This window comes from Panthera leo, chromosome B3 (genome assembly GCF_018350215.1).
Source record: "Panthera leo isolate Ple1 chromosome B3, P.leo_Ple1_pat1.1, whole genome shotgun sequence".
NCBI lineage: Eukaryota > Metazoa > Chordata > Mammalia > Carnivora > Felidae > Panthera > Panthera leo.
In genome coordinates, this window is record NC_056684.1 from 48,710,903 (window position 1) to 48,732,016 (window position 21,114).

The 21,114-nt window shown below is 36.1% G+C and overlaps 1 protein-coding gene across 1 annotated transcript in view; it reads left to right on the plus strand.

Annotated features, from left to right (window-relative positions):
• The window catches only part of PRTG (protogenin), a 123,427-nt gene that overhangs the window by 72,640 nt on the left and 29,673 nt on the right, over nt 1-21,114 (plus strand). The gene's annotated exons all lie outside the window — the stretch shown is intronic.

Consider the following 21,114-nt stretch of genomic DNA (forward strand, 5'->3'; position numbering starts at 1 on the left):
AGGTGTATTATTTTCCCATGTAAAATCTATCTAAATTAGGTACAAAATAATGCTCTTACATATGACCCATGCCACTATAAATATTTATTTTTGTAGCTCTAACACAGAAACACCAGAGAAAAAGCATTTAATTTTGGGTTCATCATAGTTCTCAAAGACATCATTTTTGTGGCACCTGAGTGGCCCAGTTAAGCATCTGACTTTGACTCAGGTCATGATTTCAAGGTTCATCAGTTCAAGTCCCGTATTGGGCTCTGCACTGACAGTGCGGAGCCTGCTTGGGATTCTCTCTCTCTGTCTCTCCTTCTTTCTCTCTGCCCTTCCCACACTCACACTCACACTCACTCTCACTCTCAATAAATAAATAAATAAATAAATAAATAAATAAATAAATAAATAAATAAATAAATAACTAACACTGTGTTTTATTCTCTGTTCATCCTGTCTTTGCTGAGTGAAGAATTCCAGAATGTAAACATGTTTAGTGGAAAGTAAAGAAATTTGTGGCTATAATAAATATATGGGTATAAACAGATATATACTCAAGGCATAAACTGCACACTTAGTTATTTCTTAGTTATTTGTTAAAGCAGCAACTTTAATTACCATTACTAACTAAACTCCTACTAAACTGTTATAGCATCTTCTGCACATACTGAAATTTTACAGTGCCTCTGGCTTTCCCTATCACAGACTACCTTTTGGAGTACAAAAAGGAAAAAGGCTTGGTGATCCCACTATGGATAGCTCCATTTATTTTTCTGGCCTCACAGCACAAACTGTGAAAACAGCATAAGACCTGAGACCCGGCGCAGTAAGAAGCAGTGGTGGGAATCTGTTTTTAGAGGCAGGGACATAGGACCCCATCGTCTGTTTCTTAGCAATAGTTTTCCAGATGGCATTTTGCTTCTAATCTTGTTGTCTTGGATTTTAACTTAATCTGCATTTGCTTAAATAAATTTCACTGTTGATTCCTGTCACATAGCTTTATAAATGATGAGGAAAAGTTACGTATGTTCCAGGGTGACCTTCCTTAAAACCACTGATGGTAGAGATGACGTTAGCCCAACCTGTCATCAAAGTTAGGAGCATTTATTTCTAGTCATGGCTTCTCATTCAGTATGCTCTCCCTTTCTGTGTTCATATTATTAATTCAGAAAAGTTGTACTAAGTTTAAAACAGGATTTGGTAAATTGCTGATGAAAAATTATGCATCATAGTATCTCGAGTTTCTTCAGGTTTTTTTTTTTTTAATATTTACTTATTTTTGAGCGAGAGACAGTGTGTGAGCAAGGGAGGGGCAGAGAGAGAGGGAGACAGAATCTGATGCAGGCTCCAAGCTCTGAGCTGTCTGCACAGGACTCAATGCAGACTCGAGCCCACAAAACATGAGATCATGGCCTGAGCTAAAGTCAGATGTTTAACTGATCGAGTCACCCAGGTGCCCCTCCAGTTCTTTCACTGTTAAGGAAATATAAATGAGTAGAAGATACAAAAGATAGGTTCATAGAGCATTCTTCTTGAACATATAAGTCATTTATTTTAGACAAATGAATAATTTATTGGGAAGAACAGTAATGTTCTGCTTGTGAAAAGTTTAGAGAAACAGTTAAAACTTTGTCAATTAAAAGTAATGCTCTAAAATTTAAACATTTTCTATGGGTGCATATAATGACTTACTGATCTTTGTGGAAATGTTTTTTGTAATCTGTATAATAGTTTTTAATACTATGAACTTTAATTTCCTTCTGTGTTTTAAAAAAAACCATATATATTACTGCCTGTGTTTTTATGTTATAAAATCCTCTTTGTGTATACTGTTTGGAGTAGTTCAGCTTAAAAACACTTTATAATGTATAACCTAGGAAATTATTTTGTTATAGTCAGGATATCCTGCCTATTAAAATAACTCCATGTGCCCTGACTATGGACTTGACTGAGTAGTAGGACTAACTACAGTGCAGGGTAACAGGGTAGTCTCACAGTTGTAGGACTTTGTTGTAGAACAGTGGGGTTCGCACCCCTGGAGGTGCCAAGCCAGGACCAGAAGGGCTGACTAGCAGAGAGGCAGTTGTGTGGATCCAAGCATTGTATAGCTGTTGACCAGATCACCTTGAAGATGCCTTTTAATCCTGAGAGCCCTACGGTCCTTAGAAAGACACTGTTGGGACCTAGCCAAGCTCACAGCAAGTTCAGTGGGTGCAGCCCACTAAGCAGGCAAGTGTTAACAGCTCTCACTCCCATCCTTCTTACTTTTGGCTGTTGGGAGGGCAGTATGTTCTGTTAACTGGACAACTGACCATCTGTGACCATTTTTAGCAAGAGCATCTGGCAGTAGCTGCCTGTTTAACAGAGAGTGATGTGTGTAGAGGGCAGTAGGTTAAGGGAACCCTATCTGTGTCTTGCATGGTGAATACTTGCTTTCATAGAGCTTTTATACATTAAAGATGCTCTAACTAGAACTAGATTTACTAAGTGGGGCTGGAAATGAAATTTAAATGCTTCTGTTTACTGATTCCATGTCAATTTGAGTAGCCAACTGATGCCTCAGAATTCCATTTTCATACTAATTCCTTCTCTGATACCCTAATACACATCCTTTTGTTGCTTCTGGTAATTAAGTTTTCAACTAAAAAGTATGTTATTGGGACACAGTCTCCTTGGTAACACATAACAGTTCTTTGTTTCTGAAAGAAAAAGAAAGAAAGAAAGAAAGAAAGAAAGAAAGAAAGAAAGAAAGAAGAGAAATTTCTGTATTTCAATTCATTTAATAAGAATTTACAAATTATTTTCCTAAGTAAGGCATTGTCATACTAATAAAAGGATTTAACAAATGTGACCTCTGCTCAAAACAAAAAGAATTAAATCAAAAGATACTAACTTTATTTACATTCCCAATTTTCTCCCAAGTTCTGATTAACTAAATTTAATTGTACTTAGTAATGAAAGTTGTTTTAGAACATTTTACTCAAAACTCAAAACTGAACTCAAAGCTCAGTTCCCTCAAACCCTCAAATCCCTCAGTCAGGGATGTGGAATGTTTGTTTTTTAAACTGGTTGAAAAGATTCTCGTGTCTTTATTAGTATAATATAAATATTGGCAGAGTAGTGGAAGATTTTGATTTTGCTAGTTCTAGTTTAATGATTTGCAAATATACAGTTTGATTTTAATTAGAAATGGTTTTGGGGGTTGGGGAATAAGCATTTAGCTTGTCATTTAATGTGTATGTGATTTGTTCTAAATTGTGGTTTGAGATTTTCTTCAAAGTTTTGCATCTTGTGATTATTTTCACTTAGTTGTTCCCCACCGCTGCCCCTTGGCACTTTTCATGTTTGCCTAAGTTTTAAGTAGAATTTTAAAACATTTGTTAAATTTATCACACAATAAACTGAAGCAAAACTAATAGCACACTTGTGTTCCCTGATAATAGACTTTCTGAAATAATTTGCTCCATTTTTTGGTCTGTTTATTTCAGAAATTGACTTTAAATTCTGAAGTTAGAGTTTCTAATAACAAAGGAGACTGTTTTCATAAGCTATCAGAAACTTAATTCTTCAATATTTATATAATAAGAGGGAAAGGGAAGATTATTATTTAGATGGTGTTGTTGTTAATTTGGCACTTGGAACACTGATAATCTTTAGATTCTACTTTGCCAAAGAATGTTTGCTATTAAACTTCAGAGCAAGCTTGATTAGTGAGCATGAGATTTAGCACCAATTTTACAGATCCAGATTATCAAAAATCATTAGTAACACTTCTAGATCCCTTGTACACCTTCTAAACTCAATCTTTTTTTTTTTTTCTTTCTTTCTTTCTTTTGAAAAATCCAAAATCGGAATTCCCGGTTATGCAGGGGAGTAGGAGGCAAAAGAAACAGTCCCTCGGCAACAGTGTAATTTTAGAATACCTTAGCCAGTTTATATGGAAGCGTGGTAAAATTAAGTCAGATTTCTGGATGCTATTGTTTGCCATAACAGAGTAGGATTTGGTTGTGTGGTTACAGATCTGAGGGAAGAAGATCAAGAACTACCAATGGTGAGCCCAACTCATATAGCTGGAGGGAATTATAGTCTCTTTAGTTAAGACAGGACAAGATTTTGTGGCATAAAAGAGACTACTTTTATCAGAGAGGGTTCATTGTGAACCTTACTATAATAGTGATTTTGTTTTGAAGAGAACTGGAATCACTGAGTGTATGAAATCTGGAAGTCACGTTTTAAGGCAAGCCAGGGTCTTTTTAGAGATTGTGTTCCCTCATTCCCCACACACAAGGAAGCCTTAGATAACACTCAGAAAAATCTTTGGAAACATGCTACAGGTGAAAATCCTAGTATTGTGGTTGTTTAGCAACTTTCTCACTGCACCCCTTGCAACAGAGTAAAAAAAGAAACCATGTTTTATAAACAAATCTTCCTGATGGTGTATAGTTTCAAGTATCCCATACTGACTTTTAGCCTATAAATTCATTTCAAATAATTTGGTGCCTTCATATCAATTACCAACTCAAATGTCATTGCAGATGCCAGGATTCTTCTGTTTTATAAAGTAACATATTATCAATCACATAGACATCATTAAGCATTCTGTCCGGATTAGTGTTGACTTTATAAAGCAGCACTGGTTTCTGTGAGATCACTTTGCATTTATATGTTACCAGATAATTTTTAGGGATTGGTGTAGAAATTCGATTGACGTTATTGCTGTTATTTACTACAGGCAAGATCGCTGGGGACATATCTCACATTTTTTGCCTCTTCTCAGTTCTTCCTGTGCTTTATCACTGTTAAATTCTACTTTTCATAGAAATGGCTCCTCCGAACAGTATCTGATTTCACTGTTTCATTCCTTTCTTTGAAAGAATTATAAAATAAACTCATTTAAATGAAGCCAGTAGACTTCTTACATGAATAATTTTGAGAATCACCTGCTATGTAGGCCAGAAAACTGACAACATGGGAGTACAAATAACGACAAAGGGAACATGGTAAAAGTATTTCACTTCGCTATTGAATATCTTTTAAGTTAACATTTCTTGTATTGTGTTTAATTTGTTATCTAGCTAAAATACATTGAAACTTCAATGCTGACTTTAGGAAATACTCAACTATTTTTTTTCTTAATTTAAAATTATGGGATCTGAACATGCCAAATATGATAGATACACAGCTCAAATTTTAGAACCTTAATACTTGGAAAATTAAAAAAACCAATAACTCAAAAGAAACAGAGCATCCATTTCTTAAACAATCCTGTTATTAAAAAAGTACTGTTAATATTAAGACAGTAATGAAGCACCTGGGTAGCTCAGTGGGTTAAGCATCTGACTTCAGGTCATGATTTTGCAGTTTGTGGATTTGAGCCCCATGTTGGGCTCTGTGCTGACAGCTCAGAGCCTGGAGCTGCTTCAGATTCTGTATCTCCCTCTCTTTCTGTCCTTGCCCTGCTCTCAATCTCTCTGTCTCTCTCACTCTCTCAAAAATAAATAAACATTAAAAAAATTTTAATAAAAAACATCAAGACAGTAACAAAGGAAATATTTTAATTTGCCAGTTTGCAACAAAATACAGATTTATGAAACTGTAAGAACTGTACAGAAATTACTGTGCATCTTCTGGTTATCTTTCCCTAAATTTTTCTTGAATGAAAGATTACCTGCCATTCTGAAATATTTTTAATACTCCTGGATGAAAATGTAGATATATCTCTTTGCATTTGGAAAAATCTTGCCTAGCTTTTAAGTCTCAACCCTTCTGGGAATCCTCTTGCAACCTCAAATGGTGTCAGTCATTCCCATGGTACGTCATTTATAATGCTCTATTGTAGGAGGCACTTAGCACTGACAGCTGAAAGAAAAGTATTGGTGAAGTAAATTTTATGTCTGCTGCCTGACATAAGCTCTGTAACTTATTAACAAATTAAGTCCTGGTTATTTGCCTAATCTTTTAGATAGGGATAATAATAATAGCTATTTTATTTTAAGTGTATTTGTTTATTTTGAGTGAGTGGGGGAAGGGCAGATAGAGAGAGAAAGAAAATCCCAAGCAGGCTCCACACTGTCAGTGCACAGCCTGATGCCAGGGGCTCGAACTCTTGAACCATGAGATCATGACCTGAGCTGAAATCAAGGGTCAGATGCTTAACCAACTGAGATACCCAGATGCCCCAATAATAGCTATTTTAGAACGTTAAGAGGATTAAATGAAATAATGCACATAATGTTTAGCACAGCTCTTAGCGAACTGCATTGAGAGTCTTAAACAAAAGTTAGGTGTTGTAATTGTTGTTAAAAATTGTTCTCCTCCTTGGGTGGAGCCTGGAAATCTGTATTTTAAAAATATTTTTTCCATGTGATTTACCATGATCACTAGATTTGGAAACCAGTGGTTCCTGAGCTTTATTATCTATACCAGAGATCTTGTTAAAATGCAGATTTTAATTTAGTAGGTTTGGGTGGGGCCTAAAATCTTTGCATTCTTGCCAACTTTGACAAGCAAGGATCTAGACCAGGGGCAGGCAAGCTTTTTCTGTTATGGGCTAGATAGTAAATATTTTGGGCTTTGTGGGTGTTGTGGACTGAATATTTATGTCCCCATCAAATTCATATGTTGAAGCCCTAGCCCTTAATGTGACTGGATTTGGAAATACGGCCTTTGGGTAGGTGTTGAGAGTTAAACTAGGCGGGGCTCTACTATGATAGGCTGGTGAATTGTAAGAAAAGGAAGAAACAGCAAGAGCTCTCTACTGTGTGAGCAAGGACTTAGTGAGAAGGTGGCTGTCTGCAAGTCAGGAAGAGATCTCTCATCAGAAACTGAACACTGCCAGACCTTGATCTTAGACTTCTCAGTCTCCAGAATTGTGAGAAATTAATTTGTTTTTTAAGCCATCTAGTCTGTGCTATTTTGTTATGATAGCCAAGCAGACTAATACAGAGTGGACCATAAGGTCTGCCACAAGTATTCAGTTCTGCCACTATAGCACAAAAGCAGCCAAAAGAAATATATAAATGCATGAATATGGTTATATTCCAATAGAACTTTGTTTATGGACACTGAAATTTGACTTTCATGTATTTTTGATGTATCATTAAGTATTATTAAAATTATTTTCTGAGCATTTAAAAGTCTAAAAACCAGGTATTTGGGTGGCTCAGTGGTTTAAGTATCTGGCTCTTGGTTTCGGTTCAGGTTATGATCTTGAGGTTTCATATGTTCAAGCCTTGCGTAGGGCTCTGCGCTGACAGCACAGAGCCTGCTTGGGATTCTTTGTCTCCTTGTCTGTCTGCCCCTCCCCCAGTCATGCTGTTTCTGTCTCTCTCAAAATAAATAAATTAAAAACAATTTTTTTTAAATGTGAAAACCATTTAACTGACAGGCTGACCCTAAGGCAGCAGACCATATTAGTGTATTTTGCCAATTCCAGGTGTAGACTCTGGTTATAGCCTTTGTTTTAAAGTCTATTTTGCCCAATGTAAATATTGCTACTCCAGCTTTCTTTTGACATCCATTTGTATGTTTCCCCATCTCCTCAGTTTGAATCTGTTTAGGTAGGTGTCCTTTGTTTCTCATCAGGTATAGACTCTAATGTGGTTGCTCTTCAAAGTGCAGTCTTAGGATCAGCAGCATAATCAGGAAGTTTATTGAAATGCTGAATTTCAGACTTCCTTGTTCCCTCTCCAGATCTACTGGATCAGAATCTCAGTTTTAACAGGATTCTTAGGTGCTTAGTATGTACATTAAAGCTTGGTAAAGTTAGGTCTAGATGACCTAGTATGTTTTTTTCAAAATAGCCGATATCAATTCTTTATAAGTTAATAACTTTTAGCTTTAAGTTTGTTATTCTTGTTGGAAATCTTTCAGAATTTGTGTTTGTGCCTTCTAGCTTCCTAAATTGCTGACTCTTTTAATTGTCTGGCCAATTACAGTTTTGTTTTGGTTTGGTTTTTTACTGTTTTTTTAATGTTTATTTAGTTTTGAGAGAGAGAGAGAGACAGTGCGTGAACAGGGGAGGGGCAGAAAGAGAGGGAGACAGAATCTGAAGCAGGCTCCAGGCTCTGAACTGTCAGCACAGAGCCCAACACAGGGCTCAAACTGATGAACCACAAGATCATGACCTGAGCTGAAGTTGAACACTTAACCAACTGAGCCACCCAGGAGCTGTAGGCCAATTACAGTTTTTAATTGTTATTGACATTAAGCCTCTCTTAAGTCTGCCTTTACTGCACTTTTTATTGCATATCTTGTTTCTAGTCCTATTTCCCCATACTTTTTGACTTTTACATGGGGAACAAAATGGCCTTTCATGGGTATCATCCTTCAGTCAATGCATTTCTTCTCAAACATCCAGGGAGTGGATGAATCACAGATTCAGGTATAATCTTCCAGTTTTGCTGCTTCTTCCCTGCATTTTGTCTGCCACTGAGTGCTCATTCACAAGTTCATTCTTTGATTCTTAGATATTTACCAAGCTTAGTATATGATAGTCTCAATGTTAGGTACTGCCATAATAATGTAGACATGGTCATAGTATTTGAGTCTAGGAGGAAGACCAACAATTAAATAAGCATCTAAAATATGGTGTGATGCGCCAGTCAGAGTGGCCAAAATGAACAAATCAGGAGACTATAGATGCTGGAGAGGATGTGGAGAAACAGGAACCCTCTTGCACTGTTGGTGGGAATGCAAATTGGTGCAGCCGCTCTGGAAAGCAGTGTGGAGGTTCCTCAGAAAATTAAAAATAGACCTACCCTATGACCCAGCAATAGCACTGCTAGGAATTTACCCAAGGGATACAGGAGTACTGATGCATAGGGGCACGTGTACCCCAATGTTTATAGCAGCACTCTCAACAATAGCCAAATTATAGAAAGAGCCTAAATGTCCATCAACTGATGAATGGATAAAGAAATTGTGGTTTATATACACAATGGAATACTACGTGGCAATGAGAAAGAATGAAATATGGCCTTTTGTAGCAACGTGGATGGAACTGGAGAGTGTGATGCTAAGTGAAATAAGCCATACAGAGAAAGACAGATACCATATGTTTTCACTCTTATGTGAATCCTGAGAAACTTAACAGAAACCCATGGGGGAGGGGAAGGAAAAAAAAAAAAAAGAGGTTAGAGTGGGAGAGAGCCAAAGCATAAGAGACTGTTAAAAACTGAGAACAAACTGAGGGTTGATGGGGGATGGGAGGGAGGGGAGGGTGGCGGATGGGTATTGAGGAGGGCACCTTTTGGGATGAGCACTGAGTGTTGTATGGAAACCAGTTTGACAATAAATTTCATATATTGGAAAACAAAACAAAACAAAAAAAACAATTTAAAAAATAAAAAAATAAAATAAATAAATAAATAAATAAATAAATAAATAAATAAATAAAATATGGTGTGATGAACTTTTTGATAGTGGACATCAGATCTCCATAACATCATTTGGCAGGTGTTTCTGACCTATTTTGGGGCTGGAATGGGAATGGTTTCCAGGAAGAAGTAACATTTAGGTTGAAATCTAAAGGATGAGTAGGACTCATTAGGCAAGGGGTCAGGGGCAGGTACAGGTTATATGGGAAATAGTAAAGAAATACATAATAAAATAACAATAATCTAAAAGTATACTGTTGGTGTATGGCCTTGTACACTGTAGGTGTAGGCTTCATACAAGTGAACAGTTCTGAAAATTAAGCCTCACAACTTCATAGTAAACCTGCCTCTGCAAAAAGGGAAGGACAGAACCCAGGAGATGGTCACAGAATGGTGAAATTCACTTGAGTTGTTCAGGAAGTGAGGGGGACCATGTTCCAGAGAAAATGAAGTATTATTATATGAGCACAAAGTGAAGCCAGTACCTGGTAAGCTACATGAGGGAATTTGGGCTTTATCCTAAGGGCAGTGTGAAGACACTAAATGATTTTAAGCAAGCAAGTGACCTGATTAGATTCATATTTAGAAATATGTTTCTGTTGCAGTGTGTAAAATTTAATGCGGAGAGGGAAGATGTGAAACAGCTCAGAAGTGCCTCTTCCCTGAAAGAGGAGGTTTTTGTGAGCTTTCTTTTTCACTTCCTTTCTGGTTCAGAGATGCTACAAAAGTCTACCCTACCCTCCCTGTTTGCTGCAGTCCCATTGTACATGGCAGTTTTCATGCACACAAATAATAAAGATTTCTTTAGAAAATAGCGTGTTCTATTGTTTTAAATCAGTTTATACTCAACCCTTGGAAACTATAATCACTGTATAAAAATATATAAATGTATATTATATATATAAACATAACTATATGTATATGTTTATGTATGTGTATATACATATACATGTATATACATGTGTATATGTGTATACCCACACACACATACCCTACTGTTTTATAAAGTGAAGGTATTTGGATGTTTGGTTTATGCTTGTCTTTAAGTCAGTTCTGTAACTGTGTTAAAGTGTTTTAATTTCTCCTTTGCTTGTGTCAGCTCTCAAGAGGCATGCAGTCACAAATCTAATGATGTATTCTGTCCCCCTCAGAATACCTAACTACTCTTAATTTGGTACATTTCATTTTAAGCAACTGTGATATTGCCAAGTTAATTAAATTTTGTGTTTTTAAATGAACAAGAAAATAAAGGAAATATAGCCATGGATTCCATAAACCCATAACATCAACTGTTCTTTGAAGCCACAGTGTGAATGCAAGAGCATTTAGTGGTCACTCAAAAGAAGAATATTTTTGAGTCCATTCAGCTGCTATCATTGAGCTTTAGTATAGGCTCTTAGAGCTACAATACTGTTTACAAAGCCCTTGTTAACACTGTGTGAATACAGTGAGTACAGTGTTTTATGGAACTCCATAGGCCTCAGATAAAGACACTTCTATGCTTGCTTGGTTGTTCTTTTGGACAGGCTTAGGACACAGAAGCTCAGTGGCCTTGCAAATCAGAAGATGAACTCAATTTAGAAATTACTGATAATGGGCCACAGTTAACTTTAAATTCATGCAAATTAATTACCAGTAAATGAATTACAAAATTGAAACCGTCTTTATAGCATGCAATTTTGACTTGTGTGATTTCTTTTCCTAACACCTCTTGAAGACATTGCCTAGAAGATAGAGCTAATTAAAAATACAAATTTTCTCATTTTAGTGTTGATACAATATATATTTCACAAAACTTGGTTTAATGACATGAGATTGCTATCTATACCAATGTAATTGTCATGTCTTGTTTCGTAAAATTTTCATAATAAAGTTTACCCATCCTAATTGTGGAAGTTAGGTTTATTTTCCATTATTGTTAAAATTTAAAAATTAGTGTATATTTTTTCAAAGCACATACTCTGTATCAGATCCTGTACTGGGAGCAGAGAATGTGAGCATTAAGATGGCATGCCTGCTTCTAAAGCATTTAGGCTGAGCATGAAGGACCTATCAGCATTCATAGGAAAATGTGCTAATAGACAAAATTGAGGTATAATCAGAGTGTTCTAGAAGCACAAAGGATAAATGGCTAATTTTTACCATATGATGGAGAGTGGTTTGCCTAGTAAAGAATGGAGGAAAATCATTCCAATTACAGGAAGTTACAGTGTACAAAAAAGAAGATTAAAGAAGTAGCCTCATCGGTGGTTTTATGGCTAAAGCAGGGGTTACATAGGTAGGAGGTGTAGAGACTGAAGCCATAGAGTTAAACAGGACCCATGTTTTAAGAGTCCTGTGTACCCTAATAATTGATTTGGTCTTTGTCCTACAACACAAGCAATGAGGAACCATCAAAAGTTTTTAAATGAGAATAGAAGAACATGGCTTGTTTTAGAAAACTAAATGGTAATGACAGTGTTGGGGATAGGTGTAGAAAATGCAGTGAGTAAGGGCCAGAAGACAATATGATGGTTGTTGAAATAATCTACGATGGTGAGAATGTGAGCTAAAGCAGTACTTTATTGGACATAAGGCAGACTGAAGTTGTTTTGGACGTAGAACAGTTAGGACTTAACTGGTTACCTATGGCTCCCTATGGCCTGATGGGAGGACTTCAGATACAGTAGTGACACCTAAGGGGTCTATGAAAAGATATTCAGCATCATTGGCCTTTAGGGAAGTAAATGAAAATTTAACAATTTAAACTATAAGCTACCACTACATGCCTATTAAAATGACTGAAAAATGTTTAAATGCCAAAACTGCCAATAACAAGTGCTGACATGGATGCAGGATGCCTGGAAGTCCTACGCATTATTGAAGGAATGCAAAATGGTACAGCCACTCTGGAAAACAGTTTAGTACCTTTTTTTGTAAGTGAAGTATGTCTGTGTCATACGACTCAGAAGTCCCATCCTACGTCTTTCCTCTAGAAACATGAAAATGTATGTTCACACAAAAACCTATACACAAGTGTGTAGCTCCATTACACCCCAAATACTGGAAACAATCAGTGTCCTTCAATGGGTGAATGGATAAACAAGCTGCAGTATATTCATACAATTGAAATATGCAGCAATAAAAAGCAATGAACTATATTGCTGCTTGCAGCAATTTGTGGGTGAATCTCAATGGCATTATACTGAGTGAAAGAGGCCAGTCTCAAAAGGTTGTAATCTGCATGGTTGCCTTTATATGACATCTTTGAAAAGTCAGAATTAGATTAGTGATTGCTATAGAGTAGAGGTAAGGGCAGGATTTAACTACAAAGGGGAACCACAAAAGGGTTTCTTGATGTGATGGAATTCTGTACCCAAATTGTGGTGGAGGTTAACAAATCTGTACATCTGTTAAGTAAAACTGTACACCAAAAAAGGTCAGCTTAAGTGTATATACATTTAGAAATTAAAATAGAAGCCTGGGTTTTGAGATCAGATGGCCAGAATTTGAGTCCTAGCTCCCCACCCACCAGGAATGTGATCATGGTGAAGTCACTCTGCGTTCATGATCCTCAATTTGCTGTAAATGTCTCGGATGTTGGGGATTAAATGTGCTAGTGTATGTGGAACCCTCAGCACATTGTATTGGTACAGACTAAGTGCTCAGTAACTAGTAGCTCTTTATAAATATGATTAAGGAGAGGAATAGGTTGGAATGATTCCCAAGTGCTCTGGGTGGATGGAACTTTAATTGGAGTAGGGCTTTCAGGATTAAGACCAGGTTTGGGGAAGTGGGAGATACTGAGTCGAGTTTTGATCATGTTGAGTTGAGGTTGGTATACTATTGTAGCAGCTTAATATATGTTTAGATTTCAGAAGATCTGAAATGGGGAATTAGTGTACAGCTGGAATTAAGGCTGCATACTGATGCAGTCCTGCTCCAAGAGACCTGGCATCTTTCTGGCTTTAGCTACTTTGAAAGAAACTGAGAAAAAAACTTAAGCAGAAGAAACCTCTGTCAGCATAGCTATAAAGCAAAGGGCATTAGGTCATTTTCAGGAAAGTGAGGTACATCCAACAAATCTCATTGAAATTTCTCTTAATACGTGAAACTTTGAACATTCTCATTTTCTGTGTTAATCACTTTGAGTGCAGTCCTTTTTAAAAATCACCTTCCTAGACCTTGGGAAACTGAAATTCTTTGTATAGTTTCCATATAGATAAGGTCATATTTAGAATCTTAATTTGGTGCAGTTCTGAACATTTATCAGTTTCTCTTACTTGCCACAAAAAAAAAAAAAAATAGAGAGGAATTTTAAATAAGAAAGAAGCAAAGAAGATCAGGTAAATCATTGCTGCTGTGTCATGGGAGAAGTATAGTTGGCAAATTCCAAACTCAATCTTGTAACAAATTACAGAAGATATTTTACACTGCAATAGCACTACTACCATAATTTGCATTTTTGCCCCTTAAATTCGGAGGATGGTGAAAAGCATTAAAATGACAGTGCCTCCTGAAAGAATCAGTGCCTTATATTCTTTTGTTGTATATTGTACTGTATCAGAATTGTAGTGATGGCATCCTATGGGATGTTATACCAAACAATTTTATTTCTCACTTTAGAAAGATCATTTTGGAGAGAGAGAGACGGAAGGCTGCAATAAATGCCTGCATTTTCTTAAATATTTTTTACCATCTTTAAAAAAATAATAAAGTTCACCTTTCCATATCAAACCCCTAAAAATAATTGAGAAAAGAATGTTGATGATTTTTCCTGGGCTTTTATATTCTGAGTCTTGAATAGTCATCAGCTTTCCAAAATGCTCTAAAACATGTACACTCTGTGAAAAACATCTGTCTTGTTTTTAAATGCAGTGTAATTTGTGAACAAAACTGATAAACAGCTACTCCCCCCACCCTTTATTTTTTAAGATAAAGCCAAGTTGTTGGTTTTTTTTTTTCCCCCAAGAACGAAATGCATGTAGGTTTGAAGTTGTTTTACTGCTTTAGCAGCTGTGTGGCAAGTTTTCTAGCAGACAATGGAGGTGGGGAGGGGGGCTCTGTTACATCTGGTTTCTCTTTGTAGAATGCCTGAAAAGTTGATATTTAGTGGATTCTTGAGAAAGCAGTTTATCTGTAGAAGAGGAACTTTTTTAGTACCTAAATTAGCTTGCTCTGATTAATATGCATTTGTTTTGTTTTCCTGCTTTAAAAAAAGGAGAAAGAAAGAAAAGAGTAAAGAAAATCATCTAGCCTAAAACTACATAGCACAGATAACCCTATGACCTTTGGCTCTGGGTAAAGATTTACAGTACTTGTGGAGCTCGTTCACATGCCTGACTGAAAAGAGCCCTAAAGTAAGGCTCCTGTGGAGATGGAGAAAATAAGCAGGATAAGGAAGTTCCATTATTTCAAGTGGCAGTGTGTTGTTTTATTTTTACTAGTCTATAAAGTGAAATACCATTCGTGATGTGTTTCCAGTTTTGAGTCTCATGTCATTTAAGTTTGGGGTCTGATGTTAGAATAGTTTGAGTCAGGGATGCCCTGGGCAAAGCATCCTTCTTTGTCTCCTTTTCTACCCAGCAAAGATCCCTGCGTGTTGACTCCCTTAAATTAAATTTCCATTTGAAATATCTGTCCTTTAAGGAAAGCGAAACAGCAGAAGACTTTCTTTTTTTTAAAGGTACTATCAAAATATGGATGAGAATGAGAATCAGTAGTTGTTTTGCTCTTATATGTTAAGTTTTTCTTCAGATACAAAGTATAAAAAGTCCCTGAGAACAAAATTAGTCCCACTCTTTGTCTCCAGAAAAAGAAATTTTAGTTTGGTTCCTTTTGCTAAGACATTTGAAGAAACCTTAATAATTTACTATCTAAAGACTTTCACATCTGTTTAATGGTTTTTAACTAGAAACTTTATACTGAATCTTTATGTATCTTTCTTGTAAAATATACCATTGTTCTCTACAACACTTTGTATTTATGTTTTGAAGCTTCTTTATTAAACTGATTTACTGTTTTATTTCCTGTTTCCTTTCAGTATGTGCTGGTAAAACCTCATTAACATGGTGACAAATAAAAGCAGTTTCCTTGGTCTTAGGAAGATACTCCTAGCCATTGATCAGCTCTTGATTGTTTTATAGGCCAGAACTTTCAAATGGTGTTTTTTGAATGAAGGAAAAACTTCACTACGCTTTCTATTCTATTTTTAAGAATCTGTAAACATGACAAAAAGTTTGACGTGAATTACGAACAATTTTCCTTATAGAACGGAAAACTCTTGTATAAAATTAAATCAATACTGTCCATTAATCATACTGCTTGTCAGCCCTCAGACCACTGTGGAAGTTTCTGGTGAATGTAAAAAGTCTTTAAATGTGTGAGGTCCTTAAAGATCTAAGTAAGTTAAAGGAGAAGAGGTTTTTTAAATACCACCATTAGCACATGAAAGAAACTTCAGGGTGGATAGAAAAAAAAAATTAGTTGTAAAGCTGTAATTGTACTTGTTGGTTTTGTTTTGTTTTTGTTTTAAGCCTGTTCTTTAAAAAAAAAACTTAGTTAATGCAAATAAAATTTTAAGCTTTGTACTAATTACACACTCCATAAGGTAGATGGGAGCTGTAAGACAGGCCATTACAGGAGGAAATATTTTGGTAGCTTATCCTTTAAAAATATTTGCATGTGTTTATTTCATAACATGCATAGTATATCAGGACAGTAATACGTGTATATGTTATAAATAAAGGTATATATGTTATAAATATGCATGCTAGAAAAATATTTTACTGTTGGAAGGTGAAATAAAAAGATTTGGAGACCACTGTTCTAACTTACTGAATCAGGTATTTCTAAGTACCCAGCTATAAAGCTATACTGTCTAGAAGAGGAAATAGCCAAATCACCACAGAAATCATAATTACAAGCTTTAGTAAGCGCTGTGATGGAAAAGCATAGGGAGTTATAAGACCATGTTATAGCGGTCACTAAATAGCATGAGGGTGGAGGTTAGGGTAGATTTCCCTGACAAACTGATGTTTCATTGATATCTGAAGGATAACAGTTTAACTGGGTGAAGGACCCTGTTGGGATAATGAAAGAATTAAAGAAGACATAGCATAAACGATAGTCATGGACTGAATCATCAGAAGAGGCTAAATACTGGAGTATGTTACTATCTAAAGAATCTGATTTATCAGTTGATTTGGATAAGCTGGTGTGATAACATAATCCTGATAGAGTTTATTGAAATTTTACATATTTTTCTACTCTTTATAAATATTTCTATTCAAATATCTTAAAATACTTGAAATCTTGAAAGACTTTGGGTAACATCCCAGACAACGTAGGCTGCCCTACATAAGTGGAGGCCTCTTGCATTAGCCAAGATAACGGACTCCACTGATCCTTACCTTGGATTAATATAGAAACTAGAACTCTTGCTTCAGGTGAAGGTTAAAATGGCATCTTAGCTTTCTCGGCATGCTAAGATGTTAATGATAACTTAAGAAGCCTGTGCAGACTGTAGGCAGCACATTTTGCCTGATTACCACAGTGTATGCATCTCTCTGGGAGATTGTATAAATATATCTATCTAGAGTCATTATTTCACACACCTGATCGTAGCCAAAAGGCCGAGAAGCGATGAGTCATCATTTCAAATGTATGTATCTCCTGTACCTTTTTGAAGAAAGATTTGGAGTGACTCGATACAGAAACACAAAATTCAACTAAATAAAAAAACGAACCGGTGACATAAGGCTCCGTGTTTGTAAGGGTTTGGGATTAAGCAACATTCATAGTAGTAAAAGTGTAAATTGATTCACAACTTTTTAGGCATGACTGAGTAACACCAAAGGAGGGGGCTGTAATATGCATACTCTTAAAAGAGTAATTCCGTTAGTAGACACCTATCATGATAAAATAATAATGAACATGCACAAACATTTAACCATGAGGATGTTTGGGGCACCTGGGTGGCTCCATCGATTGAATGTCTGACTTTGGCGCAGGTCATGATCTCATAGTCCGTGAGTTCAAGCCCCATGTCAGGCTCTGTGCTGACAGCTCAGAGCCTGGAGCCTGCCTCAAATTCTGTGTCTCCCTCTGTCTCTCTGCCCCTCCCTCTCTCACTCTGTCTCTCTGTGTCTCTCAAAAAATAAACGTTAAAAAAAAAATTTAACCGTGAGGATGTTCACTGCAGGGTCATTTGTAATTGTGAAAAGCTGGATAAAACCTAAATATTCAGCTACAGAGGTTTAGTAAGATAAACTGTGGTACATCCATACATTTTGGATAAATGTGGATATTTAAAGGAATATTTTAGAAGAATATTTAATAACATGAATATTTGTTCACAGTATATTAAGTGGAAAAAGCAGGCTATAAATAAAAAAAATATTTTGTATGTGTGTATATGAATAGAAAGGGGAACGAAAATAACCTACAACCTAATGTTAAAAGTGCTATCTGGGTTCTGGTATTAGGATATTTTATTTTTATTTCCTCTTTTCTGCTTGTCTGAGTTTTAGAAATTTTCTGTAACAAATATTTGATCCTAATGAGAAAAAAACAGTATTTTTTTAATTGACTATACCTACGTGAATCAATTGGAGCAAAGGTAAGTAAAAGTTGGAAACCCGATGAAACCAGGATATTGGCTTCTTTATTGCATGCCATAAGGTCCTGTACGGTTGCTAGAAATGCCTATAAGTTTAGCTGTGAGCTTCCTGGCAACCAAAACAAACCACAAACACTGCTAGCTATGGGGCATAGGATATTTTAATTATTAGAAGAAAATTGTAATAGGGGCACCTGGGTGGCTCAGTTGGTTAGGTGTCCGATTTTGGCTCAGATCATGATCTCAAAGTTGGTGAGTTCGAGCCCCGCATCGGGCTCTGTGCTGACAGCTCAGAGCCTGGAGCCTGTTTCAGAGAAAATTGTAATAGGGGTGCCTGGGTGGCTAGTTGGTTAAGTGACTTCAGCTTAGATCATGATCTCACAGTTGGTGAGTTCAAGCCCCACATCAGGCTCTATGCTGACAGGCTGTGCCTGGGGCCTGTTTCAGATTCTGTCTCCCTCTCTCTGCCCCTCCTCTGCTCAGCCTTGCTTGCTTGCTGACTCTGTCTGTTTCCTTCAAAAATGAATAAACATTAAAACAAAATTTTTGATAAAAAGAAATAATAATATATTAATTAAATTCCCAAAATGCAGTATTTCCAGAAAAACTCTATATACTCAAATTGTTGGAGATTCTCTATGAATCTGTATCGAAACCATATAACTTATGCTTGACAAGGGCCTAACATAATAAGGAAAGAAGATTCCTGTGGCTTCTAGCATCATTTGACAAGTTATAGGGTTTTGAATGATCTAGAGATATTAGTGGAGGAAACAATTAAAATAATTTTTTTGAACTTTCACCTTTCTCCATCTGGATGGCCAATTAGGGTGGTTTTAGTGTGTTTCCCTTTCTTGAATACATTCCCATTCTTTTCATAAAATGACCTTTTGTCTCAGAAGAAAAATCTTGGCAGATGGGCCTCAATTCTGACTCCACAAAACTATAGATACTACGTTTCAAACCTCTGGAAACTTTAAGAAGTAAGGAGACACTTGTTCTCATTTTGCTAATGCACATTTCTGTTCTGAGAAATTACAGGGATTGTATTAATTATATTCTCTTTCCCACGTTGACTCACTGGCACACTTGTGTGGCCCCGGTTCATTGTATGCTTTATTCCCATACTGTGTGCATATTACAAATTGGCAGTTCAGTGTGACTCATTGAGAATTTTTTTTTTAGAAAAGAAATCTGCATTTGCATTACTTATATAGAAAGTATCAGATTTCTAGGGGTTGTGGGAGGGGGGATGGGCTAAATGGGTAAGGGGCATTAAGGAATCTACTCCTGAAATCATGGTTGCATTATATGCTAACTACATGGGTGTAAATTAAAATACTAATAAAAAAAACCCCAATTACCCATAAAAAATGAATGAATAAGCTTTTTTGTTTTATAAAAAAATCAGATATTTCTAGAAATCTTTCAAGAATCTTCAAAATATGTGCTTTTCTCTTCTTTTTTATTGTCCTAATAAAAAGTCATAATCTAACTGATGTAGTAGTCTTACCAAAAAAAGAAAACGTTGAGTCTGAATCTAATAATGAGGAAACAAGTAGATAAACCCTGTTTGTGAGCTATTCTCCAAAACATCTACACTGGATTCTGCAAAAGAGTTGTTGTTAGGAAAGGTAGGAAAAGGACAGCAGCGATTCTGGATGAAGGAGATAATGACATGCGGTATGTGACTCTCAGTTGTGTTGGTGGGAAGGGAGCATTTTAAAGAACACTTTGGAAGCAATTGGGGAAATTCAAAAATGAGTTCTATATTAGATTAAATTGTGTTATTGTTAAATTTGTTGGACCTAATAATGGTACTATGGTTATGTAGGAGAGAATGTCCTTGCCCTCAGGAGAAGCATGTCCAAGTATTTAGGTGTGAAGTATGATGGCTCAACAAAAGAAAATGTGTGTGTTCACTTACTTGCACATACAAGTAAGAGAATAATAAAGCATATCATCAAAATGTTTAAAAAATAACTTAAAAGGTAAAACATGCCCAGTATTCTGTTTTTAATCTTTAATCAGTTTCTCCAAATTAGGGATGTGTTTATCATGACTATGCACATGGTTAAAACAATAGATATTGTTTGAAATAACAGATATTAAATATAAGAAACCTTGGATCTTCTGTTCATGTTTTATTTATCAGAAAATCCTTCTGATTTAACTCTGTATGCTCAGTTGTTTGAGATTCTCTATTATATGTGTTGAAAACCATTTTAAGATACAGTGAATACTTTCCAGTACCTCAGTGATCTTCAGTGTCTTAATACCTGAAAGATTTAAGGCTTATATAAAATTTGAGTAGGCTGTTTATAGGCAATTAACATGGTAATGACCTACACCTGCTTGTATCAAAAAACTCCCAGAATTCCCTTATCTGCTAACATTAACATTGATTTCAGAGTGATACATTCAGCAAAGTTTAAATAAATTGTTGTAACAGTGCTTCTTGTGAATTCTAAAGGAGGCATACATAAATAACAATTGTGTTTTATCACTATGATTGATGAGGCCGATACTTCGCTGGCTTGCATTTCCCACTTGAGAAGAAATTTAAGATTGGTTTCAAGCTGTCTACCTGCATCCTTCCCATCTTGTAAGCATGCTTTTTACTGCTGAGGGCTGAGATTTGGAGGAATGGTTATCAAACCACAGATGTTTTTGCAATGAAACTGTGCACCTCCGACCAAGTCGCCGTGGTTCAGGAGATGATAGATGGTATTTTCATGTTGCCTCACAAAAGGGTCAAAATGGCATGGCGAGCCCATGACAGTGAAACAGAGAAATGTTAGTCCTGGAAGGAAATTTATTTCGTGGCTTCAGGGGAAGTTTGGTTGTCATGAATAGGCTCTCTCTGTCAGTCTATAAAAATATTGTTTGTAAGGCAGTGATGTATGTGAGACAGACAGCGTGAGTGTGCTGGCAGACAGAGCAGCTACTTAAACAAATGCCAAGCCGAGTACAGTATCAGAAGTCAAGTACTTGGATGTTTTTAGTATAAGAATTTCTCGGGATAGAAATAGCAACATGATTAAAGGAATTTGTTTCATTTTCTTAAGTAAACTTTATTTGTAAATTTTACAGCCCCTTAAGTTGTCCTAGGAGGCTGCATCTACTCTACCATTCTAAGACATTTTTATC